The sequence below is a fragment of the Leuciscus leuciscus genome (genome assembly GCF_965113295.1).
Source record: "Leuciscus leuciscus genome assembly, chromosome: 15".
NCBI classification, from domain to species: domain Eukaryota; kingdom Metazoa; phylum Chordata; class Actinopteri; order Cypriniformes; family Leuciscidae; genus Leuciscus; species Leuciscus leuciscus.
Window position 1 is genome coordinate 6,288,287 of NC_138739.1, and position 13,956 is coordinate 6,302,242.

At 38.3% G+C, this 13,956-nt stretch overlaps 1 protein-coding gene and 1 long non-coding RNA gene across 2 annotated transcripts in view; both read right to left on the reverse strand.

The window, feature by feature from the left end:
• Nucleotides 1-13,956, reverse strand: part of LOC309474878 (uncharacterized protein) — a gene marked incomplete at its 5' end in the record, with an annotated part of 127,136 nt that overhangs the window by 13,456 nt on the left and 99,724 nt on the right. The gene's annotated exons all lie outside the window — the stretch shown is intronic.
• LOC309476395 lies at nt 385-2,946 on the reverse strand. Its single transcript, XR_014198101.1, has 3 exons — nt 2,886-2,946; nt 1,970-2,003; nt 385-1,720 (listed from the first exon to the last, which is right to left on the reverse strand). It is a non-coding gene; the product is annotated as an uncharacterized lncRNA (long non-coding RNA).

Here is a 13,956-nt window from a genome sequence, read left to right on the forward strand (position 1 = left end):
TAAGATGTAATATTGTGTCTAAGACTGTTAACTTTTTGTTTGTTGAACTTTTACATAAAATCAGTATCACATTTACAATCATGCTGATGTTCAGGAAAAACAGCACTCTTTCTCGTGTGATATTGCTTAACATGGTCTTACAACATAAGTGTAAAAAGATATGAAAAGTCATCCAGATTTTATCCTCATATCTTGATGTTTGGGGGAATTCACACTGCATTATAAGAGGCTACATCACGCAGTGAAAGCGTGCACTCTTAAATTGCACAAGCAGGAGTTTATCGTACTTAGAGAAAAAAACGTTCCACAAACATCCAGCAGAAGCTGTTTATCCACCCAACAGATCTAACCACATTTCTGTAGATATAAAACTACACTGTAAAAAAAAAAACTGTGAAAAAACGGTATTATTCCGGCAGCTGGGGCGCCAGAAAATTACCGTAAAATAACGGCAAAAAACAATCTCGTTAAAATACAGTAATTTTCCATAATTAAATAACAGATTATATCTTTAATATTACATAAAATCTTATGTAATTATTGGGATTTTTAACGTTTAAAAAAAGTCATATACACCTTTAAAACAATTAAATACTGTAAATTTAAGGTTTTATACAATTATTTTATATAATAATGCTGTCTATCTACAGTAATTTTCTTTTAATATAGTTTTTCTGTGTAAAATAACAATGAAATTATGTATAAAAAATGCACACAAGTACATAAATTCAAATACAAATGTTTGTAAATTTACAGTTTTTATTTTTATTTGTACCGATCCAATTTCACAACATCTCTAATTAAGTTCTTAATAATAGCAAATGTACAGTCAATTTCTTTTAAATTAACTAAATGTATGAGTACAGAATACCTGCATATTTACAGTATTAGTAATTGAACAAACACTAAACATCAAGATAAGTGATTGATAGGAAATAGATGCTTAGTATATAATTTAGAACATGTAAATATATCCACAATAAAAAGCAATTACCGTATACCTTTACAGTATAACTTATTTTAACATTTACAATTACATTTTATCTAAAGTGACTAACCAATTAAGATAATAATTAAAGATAATAAAAAGCAACAAGTGCAGTGACAAGTCCCAGTTAGTCGCACAGTACACATAGCAAGGTTTTTTTTTTTTTTTTTTTTTTTTTACAAAGATATAGTATTGTTGGGTGAAGTGTTTATGAAAAAGATGGATCTTTAGCAGTTTCTTGAAAATGTGTTGAGTTGCGCCGGTCATTCCACCACCAGGAAACAGTCCAGGTAAATGTCAGTGAAAGTGGTTTTGTGTCTCTTTGGGATGATGGCACCACAAGGCACCGTTCACTTGCAGAACACATGCTTCTGGAGGACACATAGATCTGAAGCAGTGAGTTTAGGCATAGGGCTACCTTTAAAGACAACTCTTGCTGCAGCATCTGGATCAGTTGCAGAGGTTTGACTGATACTGGAAGAGCTGCCAGGAGAGCATTACAATAGTCCAGTCTGGATAGAACAAGAGAGTTGTGTAGCTCCGATAGGAAGGGCCTGATCCTCCTAATGATAAGGCAAATCAGCAGGATCACAGCAAGTATGTTTTGGCTGAAAGTTGAACCATAAGCAGTTCTGTCTTGGCAAGGCTGATTTGAAGGTGAAGGTCATTCATCCAGCAAGAATTTTCCATCAGGTAGGCTGAGATGCGAGCAGCAACCGTCAGATCATCTGGCTGGATTAAAAGGTAGAGATATGTGTCATTAAGATATTAGTGATAGGAAAAGTCATGTTTCTAAATGACAGAGCCTAGTTAAAAAAAAGAAAGAAAGATGGGTGGAATCTAACACAATCGTAATCTTGCTGTAGCAAATCCAAACCTTGTGCATACTTTTAGTGCAATCATATGGAATCAGAAGACTGTTATGAACATATGGAATCAGAACCATTATGATTTTTATGTTTTAATGAATTCTTCCCATACCTTGTTTGCCATGATCATCTGCTTTCCACGTGACCTGAAATCACACACACACACAAGTTATTTTAAAACTCAGTATTAGATTTACACATGTCAGAATATGTTCCATTGGGACAATGCAAAAACTCAACTGACTATGATCTTGAAGCTGAGCTGGAAAGGCCAGCAGTAATATTTTGAGCTGCCATGTGATTTTAGCTAAGTTACATTTATAGAAAGTAACATTAAATGAATATGATTTACTGTGACCTAGACCTAGATACACCTAGGGGTTCATCATGTTGTATTCATATTCTAGTCTTCCTGTTCTAGGCTTTCCTGTATCATCAACAAGTACGTTAAGTTACAGACAGTATTTCGATTTCTTAACGGTCTTAATAAAGTTAGTCATGTTAACTATTACGAAATAAACAAAAGAAACACAGTAACGTTAGGCCTATTTTTAGTAAAACTGTGGCTATTACAATGGTAAAAAAATCAGCTAAAAACGTGTTTACTACAATTTTACTATAATAAAATAAAGTTAAAAAAAAGTTTACAAAAAAAAAAAAATTTGAAAAATAAAGTTTTCAGCTTCCAGACATGGTTTCAAAATGTCCCGCCATTTAAGAGATTGGTTTAATGTTACTGACTATCATAACGAAGATTTTATACACAATTATGGACTTTAATATGAATAACAAGTCTACTAAAGATTGTTTTAGGTCTATAAGTTAACAAGTAAGTTAGAGTGGGTTCAACTGATCTTTCTTAACACAGATCGATAATTGAAAAGACCCATGCTGCATTTGTGTTTTGCCCTCGACGCCAGTTATGACTGAACATAATTTAAGAATGCTAACGTTAGCATGGAAACAGTCTAACCACTTAACACAAATGTAATATAAAATATCATTTACATGTAGTATTAGACTCTTACCTCAGCCGTTGATCGGTCGGGATGAGGTCTGCTGTGACGAACCAGGCTCACTGAAAAAGGGACTACAACTACAACTAATATGTGTTCAGCAGCGCTCCTGCTCACGGCTGCTTCTGTCGAATACGATTATAGCTCTGAATTCAAATCTCCCGCTTGCCCTTGACACAGATCGACGACAGAGACAGATTTGTAGCTAACCGTTGTGGGCTGGGCGGGACTAAGCAACGAAACGTAATGGCGGATAATTTGAATCTGCGCGCGGCCGCGCGCGCGGGCACACACACACACATTCAAACGCACACAAAGCCACGCAATGTGCAGCAACGCAGATTTGGAAAAACGATTCATAAAAGACATAAAATATAGGCCTAAATGAAATTTACGGGCAAATACAAATGATGATCAAAATGAACATCTATTTGCAAGACAAAATTAAAAGATTATAAATAATTAAATAGGCCTGCCTAATGTGTGGACAAATCTTAAAACTCACTTTAACCCCCACATGCTTAATAATCTTTAAGGAAAACATGTTAAGTGACTGCTGATTTCTGCAGTTATACCTTATTTTCTTTGTTTTCTAATTCCACAGAAATAATCTGTAAAATATTACTTAATTTTTTATGTAAAATTACACATAACCCTATAAAATTACAGATAATTTCCTTTAAAAAACGTTAAATTAATGTAAAACCACAATAAAAGCAATTACCTGTAAATTTAATAGTGGATCTTTAAATTACAACAAATATCTGTAAAATAACAGGTATTCACTGTATAATGACAAAACGGAAAAATTCTGTAAAAAATACAGACAGTTTCCTGTAAATTTACAGTTTTTTTTTACAGTGTAAGACGAAAACTATTGCAGCATCCATTTTGATCCTGAAACCAGTGAATAACATTTATAATGTTTGCCTGCATTGTTACAACTAAATTAATCAGCGAATAATAATGAGAAAACACAATAACCTATATAATTGTTCATTTAGAGAAATTTGCATTTGGTTACCAGAGAGATTTGGTGTTTGGAAAATTGTATCTAGAAATACTTGTTTATAAAGAGATCTCTTTTTTTTTTATTATTGCAGACTTTACCACACTTTGGTATTTTAGCAAATCTGAGTATAACTCTTTTAAAACTAACACATGTTCCTTATCGATACGGTTCAATCGTACTGCGTCATACATTCTGCCATAGGAACTCAGATTCCTATCCTGCTATCAAGCTGACTGATCAGCGCTCTGCAAGCAAGCGGATTGACAGCACTCTGCACTCGAGCTGATTCAGCGATCTCCCCTGTGGCCATCCGGCGTTTCTAAACGGGGACAAAAATAAGGCCATTTTATGATTAATTGAAATACATTTCTTACATACGGTTCCTTTAAGGCTCCCCAGAACACAGCAAGGGATGAGAAGACGTTATTTACTGATATTTCCTTCACTACTGTCTCACAAAACACACACATAACAAACAGAAACAGGTTTTTTTTTTTTTCATTTGATATGGTTTACTAAAATAAATAGTTTGAAGTTTAAATTGGAAATGAATATCATCAAACAACAAAAGCAAAATGGAGTTTGGAATAATAATTGTATTTCTGTACTGATTAAAACATAAAACAGGTGAAATAAATGTTTAACTCACCAGAGACTGTGAGATCGAAACTCTTTCTTGCACTGTTGGTCAGTATTTTATAATATCCAGCATGTTTCATTGTGGTGTTTGTGATGGTCAGAGATCCAGTTTGATTGTCCAGCTTCAGTCTGTCTCTGAATCTCCCATCAAGAACATCATCATATACAGTGATTCTGTCGGCCCGTTTATTGATTTCGGCTATTAAAGTGATGCTATATCCAAACTTCCACTGGATCAGATTCAGATCATCATCCATCATTTCAGTGTCAGAGTTTAGAGTGATTGAATCTCCCTCTTTCACTGACACTAGCCAAACACCATTAACTCCAATCACTCCTGAAAACAGAGTTTTTCACAGATTAAAGCTTTAAAATCGCTTGATGTTGTTTTAATGAAGCTTCACTAAAATACATTTAATCATTTAACTGTGAAATTAATAATATTTTGCAACAGCACAAACCAGTAGCGGCTCCTGGCTGTAAATTTAGGTAGGGCAGATTCCGGGTCTTAGTTTATGATAAACACTTTGTAAGCTTTATATCCTAATCGCTGAACACATCAGAAACACACTTTTGGCAGAATTCTAATGTCCTTGTGTTATTCCGCCTGAGGGTGGCGCTCTAATGATGATTGACAGACTTTACACACGACAAACGCATAGAAATGCCATTATATAGTATTTATTGCGTCCGAATGTTGTTTTTAGAAAATTGCAAGTTCCAGTGAGGAAAAATATGTAAACAGTCTAGGCTACACAAGACTCCGCAGTAAGTGCAAAATGTGTAAGTGACGTGTGCCAGGAAAAAACCTAAATAGCCAACAGACTGAAGAAGACATACATGAACAGTGTGTGTTCAACCCATTTTTGAGCCACACAAGTGGAGCTCATTCTGAGAAAAAAAAAAAAACATATCCCACAGCTGTACAATTTTCACACCCTATACTAAATTTACCCTATACAATACAACTCAATAATCTGGATTGAAGCAGGAAATATTCAGTGTAAGAGTAAAAACATTTTTGAATCACAGCTTATGGTGTTTTGACATCGACAACCCAACTGCATTTTACCTCAAACTTGCGACATCAGACAACTTTCTAAAGAAGGCGCAATCGCTTCTTGGGTCGACATTAACTCACTGCCAAAATATTATTCAGAATTTAAAATACTTTTATACCACTTTTTATTGTGTAAAGGTGTTCACAAGATACCAACCTTTAGCGAACTTGATTTCAACGAACACTCGTTTTCATGGAGACGCGAGGCTTGTTCGACTTCATACAGCTCTGCGCAGACCGATCGGCGGCTGACTTGAAGCAGTGCATGCCGGTTAGAAATTTTGTCCGACTTGATACAGCGCCGACACCACGTGACTGTGACATATGCCATCAAAGTACCGCGAGAGCATTTCGAGAGTAGCCGGAGAACTCAGCCAGCGCAGCTTCTCAAGAGCGGCTGCACTGGGCTGCAGGAGGGCTGATGACGACACAGCTGTTCCACGATTGGCCGGATTCACCGCATGACAACGATCACGTGTGTTTCGTGTTTATTCGAACACCTTTAGTTCCTCTAAAGCTCTCAAATCAGTTTTTTATAACAGTAAACACTCTTTTCATGTCGTATGTTATATTGTGTCATGTTTATCAAATTAAAACTGATTAAAAAACGTATAGACTCCACTTCATTAATAGTAACAATTATGTTGAACTTTATTCTTGTTCAAACAGACGCTGTATGAAGCAGTACATAAAGTAGGCCTATTGAATGAAAATGTCTCTGAAACATCTGTGTATTATTTGGCCAATATTACATTTATTTCACTTCAGCTGTGGTAAAGTACGCGAACACCACGTGAGCGGTCACTACGGGAACCAGAAAGTGTCCGACTTCACGTCTCCGTTTGCAGCTCCTCCCCGCCTGCACGCGGCTACTCTCGCCGATCGGTTACATCCAGCGCAGCCGATGTCGAACACACCTATCGTGTGCACGGAGGGGAGGGGCTGTGTGTGTGTGTGTGTGTGTGCGTGTGTGCGTGTGTGAGCGCTTGAGAGACGCGTGAGTGACAGAGAGACGGAGGGAGAGCAGGGAAAGGATGAATAACGAAACGCAATATGTGGCGGCCGGTGTTTTGATCTATAAAAGACATTGACAAAGACGAAAACTCAAAAATGTTATTTTATTTTAGTTAGTTTTGCCAAACACACATTACAGTTTTAGTTAGTTATCGTTTTTTGAATTGCCTCGTTTTTATTTTTATTTCAGTTAACGACAATGTTTTTTTCCCACCTAGTTTTCGTTTTTTCGTTCGTTTTCGTTAACGATTATAACCTTGCTCAGAAAAAACATAAAACAAACATAAAATAATTGCTGTAAATAAAGGCTATTCACGTAAGGCTATTCACTTGCTTTCTTTAATTTCATACGCTACTCTATATAGGGAGAACAGACACGCCAAATAGTTACTGACCAGGGGCTCGTTCTTCGTACGTTGCTTATTACATCCGAGATCAAATGACACATCCAAGATAATATCATCGTGCTAATCATGATCTGGCTAACTCGGTTCTTCGAACACACTTGCCGGATATGATTAGTATAGCTGGATTGAGTTATCTGAGATAATTGCGCGTTCATGCGCTGGTTTAAAAGGGGATATTAGATTAGATTAGATTAGATTCAACTTTATTGTCATTACACAAGTACAGGTACAAGGCAACGAAATGCAATTAGGGACCGACCTGAAGTTAGTAAGGAATACAGCATAACATGAGGAGAGTTGAGGAGAAAAAAAGGCAACCCCCAGACTATGTTCCAATAGGGAGTACAGTTTGGGGACAGTAAAACACCTCAGCACATTTGCACATAATCAGTACACAACATGAACACACAAGACTTGCAATAGGGGAGGGGAGAGGGGGTTGGAGGTAACCCAGCACAGGCAAGCAGCCATCCGGTCCTGCAGCCATTTCGGCGCTGGTCACAGACCCGCCTGTCAGACTGGTGGTAAAAAGCGTCGAAGGCGTGGGATGGGGGCTGGGGGTTGGTGATTGCATATCTGTATCTATGTAAGAGTTCGTGTATGTGTGGGCCTGAAGAGTCGCTACGCCTGGCATCCCAATCTAGGTACCTCAGTCCGCAGGATGTCATAGCGAAACACAGCAGTTGCCATGGAGACAACCTTGATCAGGTCCCAGACAGAGTCAACAATCAGCAGGTGTCAGTGTGGAGTCGGGGAAGGAACGCAAGAGCGTCTCTTTGCAGTGCTCTCTCCAGAGGGGGTTGTTGTTCCAGCAGCGGCCTCGGCCAAGGCCAGTGCTGATAGATTGGGGCCGAAAGCAGATAAGATTGTGGTTGTTTGGTCTTGGGACGAGTAGCCGCATTCCAATTTACACAGCTCCTGGTCCGTTTGGGTCTCCGAAACGATCCATTTGCCTTTGCAAAGCTGTGAGCTTCTCCATGATGTTACCCATATTGTGGTTCATAGTCACAGTCTGAGTGCCGACAGCTCTGCCCACTGCTTCAATCATAACGGGCAGCCTTGTGGGGCTTTGGACAGCTGTCACCGTCTTCTTAATTCCTCGATAAACCAGGGCAGTGCCTAATCCAAACAGCAGAAAACCTGTTATCATGGTTCCGAATAGGTAGATATCTTCAACGTCCTCCACGGAAAGAGCCGCCAGACACACGACCCGCCACTTCCCCCACGCGTCCATCGTGTAGCCAGCTGCAAACGTTCCGGCAGGGCAGTCAGGTTCCCCCGAACCCAAACTTCTCGTCGAGAAGATGGTGTCAATTGCGTTGAGAGACCAGTTGATCAATTCCATAATTTCTTAGTTTGGAGAGTGAACCACAAAAGTGAAGTACAAAAATATTCTACATAATGGTAATTTTTTTGTTATATTATAGTCTCTTTTATAAAAGACACTGTTAAATAAATGGTTGGCTGTTTATAAAAGCAACCAAGAAAAAGGCTGAGCAAAAAAAAAAAAAGAAGAAAAGATCTTAGTAGCCTACACTGTAAAATAATTTTTGCTGCATTAAATTAAGGCTGTATAGTCATTTCAACTGTTAAATCTTGAGTAATGATGAATTGCTTTGACTTGTGAAAGTGAAAACTAATAAACTTATATTAATGTAAAAATATTTTTCCAGAGTGTAGTTCATTGTAATGACATTGTGTTTTCCTCTTTTGTGCACTTTTACATAATACACCAACACTTGTATCTGTTCCCAAGAAAGTGGTGGCTGAAATATGTGCAGTAAGTGGACATTTTTTTTATAACTTTCCAAAGGAAAGAAAGTATAAGACTTTGTAATGTCCATTTGTTTCCATTTCACTGGACAGTGAATAAACCCTCTCAGATAACTGTCATATGGAGGAACTAGCCTACCTGCAAGTGCATAAATAACTTAACTTAATTTATACTTGTATGCTTTATGGCTGCACTATAAGTGTCAGGATTCCACATCTACAGAAAGGCCTACAGAAGAGTCTGCACAGACAGAGGAGACATAGGCCTACAGGTGGGCAGTGGATAGACAACTTTTCCTTTTTATTTGTTGCATGAGGCATGTGTCTAATATCTCTTGTTGCAGGCACTTGACCACTGGCTTTTCTTTACAAAGAACAATTGAAATAATTCTCAAGGAACTAAGCATATTTGTCTTTTATTAAACATTAAAAAAAAATTTGTGGCAATGTTGTGTAATATGGCACATGCAACAATGTCACAGGCCCTGTCAGGTGTGCAACCCCTCAGACTTTTCAGACACTGAAATCTTCCCTTTAGTTAGCCAAAGTTCATTTCATTGTGTGCCCTTGTCCTGGCTAGAGCTGCATTGTAACTGGTTTGGGTCAGGGAATGGGGTCATAAACACCTGTCTGCAGGAACATGTCATAATCACCTATGAAGAAATGCAGTTCTGTTAGGATCAGCATAAGTGTATGTAATACAGTGAGCTTGATATTTAATTGTGGAACTTTCCTTACCACTTTCAAATAATGTGCATAAATGTGAATCTCTGAAAATTCTTAAGTCATACACAGATCCTGGCCATTTTGCTTTCACATTTGTGATATGGAAGATTTTAGTCAAATGCTTTTTTTATTTGATATAATCTGGAATATTAAGAATCACAATAGTAACTGGGCTGCACATTTACATTGTGAACCCCCTTTCTGTTCACATAATCCCCTTCATTGAGGCCTTGATGGCAGTCTATAGTCTATGGTACCAGTCACGTTAGTTAAAGGGATACTCCACTTTAAAATGAAAATTCTGCCATCATATACTCACCCTCATGTTGTTTCAATCCTTTATGAATTTCTTTCTTCTGCTGAACAGAAAGAAGATAGAAGAATATCAGTAACCAGACAGTTTCTGGTCTCATTGACTTCCATAGTAGGAAAAAAACATAGCCTACTATGGAAGTCAATGAGACCAGAAGCTGTCTGGTTACTGATATTCTTCTAAATATCTTATTTTCTGTTCAACAGAAGAAAGAAATTCATACAGGTTTGAAACAACATGAGGGTGAGTATATGATGGCAGAATTTTTATTTTAAAGTGGAGTATCCCTGAGTGACATATAGGCTACTGTAATCGGCATGGTCATGATTGCATGATCCTCATAAAAAAATATGATAGCCTAAAAAAACTGCTTTAAAAAAAACTGCTTTACAACATTGGGGTCTTAAGTGGCTTGGAAATGCCACACAAAAACCTAAAACTGTTTTTTAAACCTAAAAGCACCAGGTAAACTCCGAATGACACGACAGACAGCACTTTCCATCAAGTTCTCCGCATCTCCAAAGGAAAGAGCCACTCGCAAATAATCTTAGGGCAATGCAAACAGTTTGTGCTGTAGTTAAAGCCCGACTCCGACAAGTTGAAAATAAATGTGCTTTTCCAACAAATTAATAATGTAAACGACAATCTCACGAGTCACGAGAAAAAAATATATATATCAGAAAGTGCACTATCGCGCTGCGCTGGACTTCCCCATGGACTTCCCATATCAGCTCCGCTTATGAAGCCGCAGTCTAATCCTGGCTAGATACACACACATATATATATATATATATATATATATATATATATATATATATTTATATATATATATATATATATATATATATATATATATTTATATATATATATACACACACACACACATATATATATATATATGTATGTGTGTATATATATATATATATATATGTGTGTGTGTGTGTGTGTGTGTGTGTGTGTGTGTTATGTATATACATACATACACACACAGCTCTCAAAAACTATATACTTATCAAAGATAAATTAATCTTTAATTTAAGTTTTGTACTTGATGTCTATCTTTTATGTAGTTATGTCATTTTGTTTTGTTTTTGTATAGTCCAAATGCCAGGTTCAACCTTACGCCAGTGTCCCCACTGCAAGATTAGGATGAACTGCCGCCACCGGTCCTGTTTTAAGGAGATTTTGCATAACTAACTCTGTTTCTTTATGTGGCATTGCATTTATTTTAATACTCAATGTATTTCTGTTTCTCTTTTCGTAGTGTGGAAAATTGCTTGATTGTAAATATAAGCAGTCAGTGCGGTTGGCAAAGTTCCGTGCCAAAGCCCAGCAGTGGCTAAAACAACAGTTGCATCAAGGAATCAATCCAAAGTCCTTGACAATTTAGCCATCATAGTAAGCAAAGTTCAACATTATAATTTACCTCACACTTTGTTCTAAACTAAAACATTTATATTAGTGCAGCAGATTAATGGCATATTTCAAGAGAATCGTTCAAATTGGTATAGAAGCATGAAATTTGGCACAGATACTCTCTAAGGGTCACTTTTTGGGAAAAAGGCGTTGGCCACCGAAAAATTCAACATGGCGGCCATTTTTTCAAGATGGCCGCTATTTCTGTAAAATGCTCATTATGTCAATTGTTAAAACAGTGATGTAGGCATAACATTTTGTGAAAATACTCTCTTCAGAATGTTTTTTTGGAAAACGGTGCTTGTCCCTCAAAAATTCAAGATGGCTACCAGTTTTCAAGATGGCCGCCATTTCTCTTGAATCCTTACATCTTTTTTTCAAATGGTGCTGCTATCATGAAATTTGGTACAAATATTCTTCAAGGAACATTATCATGGAAAAAGGTGTGTGCCGCTCAAATTCAAGATGGTGACCATTTTCAAGATGGCCACCATTTCTGTCAGAGCTCAATTTAATGTGTTAAGGAAGGTTTTGTTTAATAGAGTGAACGTCATTACACAACCAGGGCACACTGGTGACTTAACTGCTGTGGAACTCAGCATGGGGTTCAGTGTCAGCTGATCTAGTTTTACTTACACTGTAGTTCTTGACTAGTAGTAATAGTATAGCTAAGTTTAGTGTCCAAAATGCTGTCTACCAGCCCCTCATCAATTAGCTAGTAATAGATGTAGTTAGATAGCCGCACCTGAATTGACAGGTTGTGCCAGCGCGGGAGAGCCGAGCCAAGGGTAAGCGGGGCAATACATGACTTGTTCATGTATGCTTACCTGGAAGGTGTACAGATCACACGGGACTTAAATGGCACTGGATGAATGATCGGGCTAGGTGTAGGTGACCCGTACCTAGTTGTATCCCATACCTGAATGTGTACTATGTCTATGATTGAGGTGGTAAAAGGATAACCCCTCTGCCTTAATCAGACAACAAACCCCCAAAATGGCAAATGAAAATCCCATGTCAGCCAAGAGGCCAACTGATTGGAAGAAATGTTGTCTTTGTCAGACAGACACAAAGGAACCCCTCCAATCACCACCTACCCATCATGTTTCTCAACATGATGGCTATAAAATGATTGCCACCAACATTCCACTCTTACACAAGATGAACAAAATGCCAATGACCCTGGACCTGGAACGACTGGATGAAGGTGGTGGTATAGAAGCTTTGAGAAGGAACCAAGCGAAGTATCACTACAATTGTCGACTTCGGTTCAACCACACAAAGTTACTTCGTGCCCAGAAGCAACAATCCGATGCTCAATGTAGTGAGATAGATGAAGGCCAAACAAAGCATCGCAGAACCATGATGCAGAAAAGTCTAGATGATCAGGTTTGCTTTCTTTGTGATAACATATCTCCTGAATCTGACCTACGTCAGGTAATGACACTGCAACTGAATGACAGACTACATGAATGTGCACAAACACTGAATGATGCTAAATTATTGTCTCAACTAAGTGGTGCTGATGCCATTGCACAGGAGCTGAAATACCATCATTTGCGTCTCATTCATCTTTACAACAGAGAGAAACCTCAGAAGGCTTGAGAAAGAGTCACAGAGTGAAACGATTCTACCAGCCATCTTTCCTATGGCTCTTTCTGAACTGGTCACCTATATTGTTGAAACCAGTCTCAATTCTGATGGTCCTTCCGCCTTCCGTCTCGCAGATACAGTGGGGAGAACAAGTATTTGATACACTGCTGATTTTGCAGGTTTTCCCACTTACAAAGCATGTAGAAGTCTGTAATTTTTATCATATGTATTCTTCAACTGTGAGTGACGGAATCTAAAACAAAAATCCAGAAAATCACATTGTATGATTTAAGTAATTAATTTGCATTTTATTGCAAGACATAAGTATTTGATACATCAGAAAAGCAGAACTTAATATTTGGTACAGAAACCTTTGTTTGCAATTACAGAGATCATTCGTTTCCTGTAGTTCTTGACCAGGTTTGCACACGCTGCAGCAGGGATTTTGGCACACTCCTCCAGACCTTCTCCAGATCCTTCAGGTTTCGGGGCTGTCGCTGGGCAATACAGACTTTCAGCTCCCTCCAAAGATTTTTTATTGGGTTCAGGTCTGGAGACTGGCTAGGCCACTCCAGGACCTTGAGATGCTTCTTACAGAGGCACTCCTTAGTTGCCTTGGCTGTGTGTTTCAGGTCGTTGTCATGCTGGAAGACCCAGCCACAACCTATCTTCAATGCTCTTACTGAGGGAAGGAGGTTGTTGGCCAAGATCTCGCGATACATGGCCCCATCCATCCTCCCCTCAATACGGTGCAGTCGTCCTGTCCCCTTTGCAGAAAAGTATCCCCAAAGAATGATGTTTCCACCTCCATGCTTCACGGTTGGGATGGTGTTCTTGGGGTTGTACTCATCCTCCTTCTTCCTCCAAACACGGCAAGTGTAATTTAGACCAAAAAGCTCTATTTTTGTCTCATCAGACCACATGACCTTCTCCCATTCCTCCTCTGGATCATCCAGATGGTCATTGGCAAACTTCAGATGGGCCTGGACATGCACTGGCTTGAGCAGGGGGACCTTGTGTGCGCTGTAGGATTTTAATCCATGATGGCGTAGTGTGTTACTAATGGTTTTCTTAGAGACTGTGGTCCCAGCTCTCTTCAGGTCATTGACCTGCCGTGTAGTTCTGGGCTG